Raw genomic sequence first — 5,088 nt, 5'->3', positions numbered from 1 at the left:
GTAGGGAAACATTAGCAAATATGCCTAAAGCTGACCAGGACAAATGCTTTTTAAGCAGCTTTTTTGAACACCGAGAAAGGGAAGGACAAGCTGCAAAGGACATGTTGCACCATTTTGCACTTCCACTTCTTCCAAAGTCTTGCCGTAATGCCTCTGCTCAAGAAAACTAGCAGACATTCAAACAAGGTGAAGCCAGTTGTGTCCTGAATTGAATTGCCATTGTGAACCTCAGACCCTGAATTCTAGAACAAGTAAAACCAGGCGGAAGTGGTCATATTGCCCCACCGGTCTCTCAACTCAAAGGGCTGAAGGGGCATTGCCAAAAACTAACAAAGGGCATTAACCAGAAATGCCAAGTGGAAATATGCATGAAAGAGCCAAATCTTGTTCCATCTAAAGTCAATATGAGGTTTACCAGGCTTCAGTGGAAACAGGGCAGGCACAAAATTAACAAAGGTGTTTGGACACTGGAGTCTGAGCAGAATCCGACCCAGAGCTCAGTGAAATCAGTGCAAGTCTTTTAATTGAAGTCAGTGGGATCACGATCAGGATCAGGCTCACAGTGAACAGAGTGGAAACTGAGGAAGATAGTAGAGGATAACAATACATCCATTCACTTTGCCCTTTTGCAGTGCCTTTCATCCCAGGAGCCTGTTCACATCTAACTAAAAATACAACACCCCTTCTGAAGGTATTAAAAGATACTGAAAAATCCTTTTTTGAGAGCACTATGATCTGCCTCTGTGGTGGGGTGTATCAAATGGTTAATATAGTAAAGCCATACAACAGAACAGCAGAAGCAGAAGAGAAACAAGTATACAATATCCCACTGGAAAAGCAGAGCAAGTCAGGTGGGGAGAACATAATTATCCAAGGAAGAATTTTGGAAAGGACACTGGGGTAAACAGATCTCCGTATGCAAAGTGCCAAGGAACCCTCAATGACCTCAGCTCTCTTGGACCTCAGTTTAATGGCTTATGCAAAAGAAAGCGTGTCTAGCACTACAGGACTACATCACCCTCCTGGGCTCCATGGAGAAAAGGTTTTGCTTGTATTAGTTTTCAGTGTATTGCCTTTCAATTTTCTTGACTGTTCCCCTGGTTTTTATGCCATGAGCAAGAGAAAGAGAAGTCCCTGATTTCTTGTCTCTTAATGAGAGAGGCAGGAAGTAAGGAAAAGAGAAAAAAAGCATGGGTAGGTAGAATCTGTTCTCAACTGCAGCAAAGGAAATATGGCCTAAAATGGCTAAGCCTGAGGCCTCTAAACTTGAGAAATGGTGAAGTTAAATCAGGGAGATCAAGTGAAAGAGAGCAGAAATTATAGAGGGCAACATGAGAGACAGAAGGAGCTTGAAAACAAGTCTGTCATTTAATTCCCAGGGTCAGTTAGAGCCCAAGAGATGATGCATTTCTTGTGAATAGCATTTTGGTTGTCAGCATTTGAGCAGCACTTTGGAAGGATGTGACACAAATGGAGACTGAGCCTGAGCCTGCCCCTGTTGGAGTCAGTGGGAGTTTTGCTATTAACTTTTCTGGGAGCAGAATCTGGCCCATACTGGAAGTGGGCATGTCACCATCTCTACTAGCAACGACTCTGTAGCATTCTCTGTAACGGCAAGGTGTCTGATTATCTCTACAGCCTGGGCAGCCAAGTACCTTCTATAAGGAACACTGCACAACACTTTACTGGGTATGAATATAAATCTGTAGGGATTTTGCAAAATATCCTGGAAAACAAAGGATTTAGATTCCAGAAGACATGAATGTGCAAGCAAAATAACGTTCCAGTGCAGAATGGGGTGCAAGTTCTGGAAGAAGCACTTACGAGTGCTGAAGGTCTATCGGGTGGTAATAGGTTTGCTTCAGAGAAACTTGGGCAGATTATTGGTGTAAGAAGGGAGTGGTTCAGAATGAGGATGATGTGGAGACAAAGGACTTTTATGCAGAAGTAAAGAGCTTTTTTTCTTCAGGGAGTGGGTGGTTAAAAGCTGCCCAGGAGTGTTCAGCATTCAGGAAGTGCTCTTCCCACAATGGTTTCTATATATCCCATAGAGACAATTATTTGAGCCTGCCTTTAAAAGCCCATGTGATTTTAAACTGAGCTGTGGATAAAGACCTCTCCATATGGGGAGAAAACTGTTGTAAGGATCACCAGGGGAACTGATGAGCCAGTTTCTGCCCTCAGCTGTTACATGTGTGCAATTCCATTGGCCTTGGTGAAAACACAATTTTGAGATTGCAGCAAACAGGCATTTACAAACCATCATAGTGAATTATTATTTTATATTGATATGACATCCAAAATGTTCACAGATGAAAAGGACGCTAGAAACCATCAAACCAAACTGCCTTCAATCAAGAAAGAGGGTGTGTAGCATGAGATTGTCAAAAACAAAGAAAAAGGGAAATGTAACGACAGCCAATGCCCCGCATCTCTGCAAAATTTGTCCGTCAGGAACACCTTGGAAATGTTATTTGAATTACTGTTCATATTAAGCATGCATGTTGGTGTCCAAATGTGGTTACTGATAAGTTTTAGACTACTGTGTTTTATTACATTTTGTCTATGTGTAATTATATTAGTATATAGATTGATGAGTTATTTTTTTACTTAGCTTTTCAGCCTATCAGACAAAGATGCAAGGTTCATCTTTTAATGTCCTTCAGTCCTTAAACAATAGTAGCTTACTGACAGTCTGGGTCATATCAGTTTTAATAAATTGAGACCCAATTCTGCAGCCATTATCCAGACAAGTAATTATCCAAATAGTCTTGGTGAAATCAATGGGGCTACTTCGGTTAGCAAGGATCTGCTTACACAAAAGTTTGTACAGACCAGCCTGTTTTGAATCAGTGAACTTAGTACAATGATTTTCATGTGTTACTGAAAAAGAATTCAAAGTATCCATGCTTTACATATTATTATGGAAAAAATAGTGTCAGACTGTCAGAAAAGCCAGTATTTACTGCTAAAAATCACATCTATGGCATGTAAATGGGTGAAGCAAAAAACACATCTGTTCAGGATTCTGCTTCACAGTTTTCACTTTCATATGCAAATGCACATCAGATTAAACTTCTGCAATATGGAATTAGTTGATCTAACAGATGTAGTTAATTGCTATAACCTTTATCATTAGGATAACAGGCTAACAAAGGCCAGGCTTGCCTCATCTTTCTCTCCATATTTTGTCTGATAAATATTTCAGTTTGTATTTATCTAGCAGGAGGAGAACACTATGTTGAAATACTGATTTATGACAGACACTATTATCTCTTAATGGTTTTGGCTGATCCACTGAGGTACTTAGGCACATGTCTAACTTTGTTCATGTACATTAAAGGTAGGAAAGTGCTTAAGTACTTTACTGAATAGGGAATTTAATTGTTAGTAGGACTGCCAATAAAACTGATGGAAAAAAACACTTCAAGATTCAGGACACAACGCTTTGTAACTTTCTTAAGTCTATAAATCTCCACCTCCTTTCTGTCAAGTGTGAGCAGCACCATCTCCCAGGTTCCCCATGGCCATAAGGACAGCTGGATAAAAAAACCCAACATCTTGGCAGGTCTGGGCTGATGCTGGTAAGAAGAGGAGAGCTCTTAGAAAAAAACTTGTTTCCTCAGTCACAACCCCCACGATCCAGGACATCTGTCCTCACATTGTTAGTCAGTCTGCAGTCCCTGGATTCCTTCTGCTACTGGATGCCTGAAATGTTAAGGGGCAAAAAGCACCCAGTTCTCACTGTGATCCACCAGAACGTGCGCCCCACCTGCCCCACTCAGTTCTGACTCTGGAGATTTGTGCATTCGTGACCTCCAAACTTGTGTATTGTTACTTGCTACATAAATATCCCAAAGTGCTCCAAATAGTACAAAACAGCAGCCCCTGCCTATCAGCACAGGTGGCTACGAACACATTCCTTTTCTTTCTCCCCCTAATGCTTCTCATTGGCCCCACAGCCCAATTCCAGGTGTCTCTCCTGACATCCAAAGTCCCCCATGGGGCTGGCCCTAGTCACTGAGATCACGTTTTCCTCTGCCCTCCTGCCCCTTCAGAACAGGAGCAGGGAAACCAGCGTTAAGCGCAAGACAACCTTCCTTGCATCCGTGGCTGGCTTCCCTTGCACGAGGGAAACGAAGGATCGCAGGATCAACTCCGCTCAGAACTTAATGGAAACGGCTTTTAACTTGGCTTGCTTTTCCTAGAGAAACACAAACTAAAACACCTCTAAAAGAAGCTATTTCTCCTAGAGGGTGGGAAGGGAAGAGAGAAAGTATTTTAAGTGTTTGGAAAGCACTCAAGAGCCCACAGTGAGGTGGGTCATGAATATAACTAGATAGGTATGCATCCAGAAACCTTTACTCCCATGTGCTGCCACAGCAGGAACATCCCAGGCGGGACTTCTCTGTGCATTTGAGTAGAAAGAGCGACTCGGTTCTTCGGTTCCCGACATCGGGGACGCAGACTCGATCCTAGTTCTCTAAGGCAAAATGGTGGCTCAGCTAGTAGGCCAAAGGGCACAGCCCTGCGTGCTCACCTGCTCTAACCCCTTTTCAGACCGACATGCAGCAGCTGGGAAGGGGGAAAGTCGGAGGTGATGTTTCAGGTTCCCCCCCCAAAATTGTCAGGAGCAGGGAAACTGGCAAGTGCAAGACAAAGCTCCCTTGCTTCGCGGAGGGAAACCTGGCTCTCCTCACACAAGGGGCAGCTGTGTGAACACATCCTTTTCACTCTCCCCCTAAGACCTCTCCTTGGCCCCAGAGCCCAGTTCAAGGTCTCTCTCCTGGCATTCAAAGTCCTCCAAGGGGCCCCTAGTCACTGAGAGATCTCGTCTTCCTCTGCCCTCCTGCCCCTTCACAGCAGGACAAGCACCACCCTGGCCTTGGTGAGGGAAAGCTGGCTCCCCTCAGGCAAAGGAAGTTCAAGGTTGATTTTGCAGTCAGGACCACCCGGTTCCTTCCAGTGTCGCGGGTAACCGGGGCACCCACCAACCCGCCCCGCGCCCCGCGCTTGGGGCCGGCGACGGGACGGGCCGGGACACATTTGCTGCTGGGGCGACAATCCCTCCTCCCGCAGGGCGAGACG

General features: G+C 44.4%; 1 long non-coding RNA gene across 2 annotated transcripts in view; it reads right to left on the bottom strand.

Moving 5' to 3' along the window:
* LOC112550888 overlaps positions 1-5,062 on the bottom strand; it is a 10,140-nt gene extending 5,078 nt beyond the window's left edge. Inside the window, exons 1-2 of one of the 2 annotated variants that reach the window (XR_003094953.1) lie at positions 4,360-5,062; positions 3,480-3,708 (exon numbers count right to left, since the gene is read on the bottom strand). This is a non-coding gene — a long non-coding RNA (uncharacterized LOC112550888). The other variant, XR_003094952.1, reaches the window with a different exon arrangement.
* Positions 5,063-5,088: the final 26 nt, after the last annotated feature.

This window comes from Alligator sinensis, unplaced genomic scaffold (genome assembly GCF_000455745.1).
Source record: "Alligator sinensis unplaced genomic scaffold, ASM45574v1 scaffold692_1, whole genome shotgun sequence".
Taxonomy (NCBI): domain Eukaryota; kingdom Metazoa; phylum Chordata; order Crocodylia; family Alligatoridae; genus Alligator; species Alligator sinensis.
Note: the sequence above shows the minus strand (reverse complement) of the source record. Positions and strands in the feature narration are given on the sequence as shown.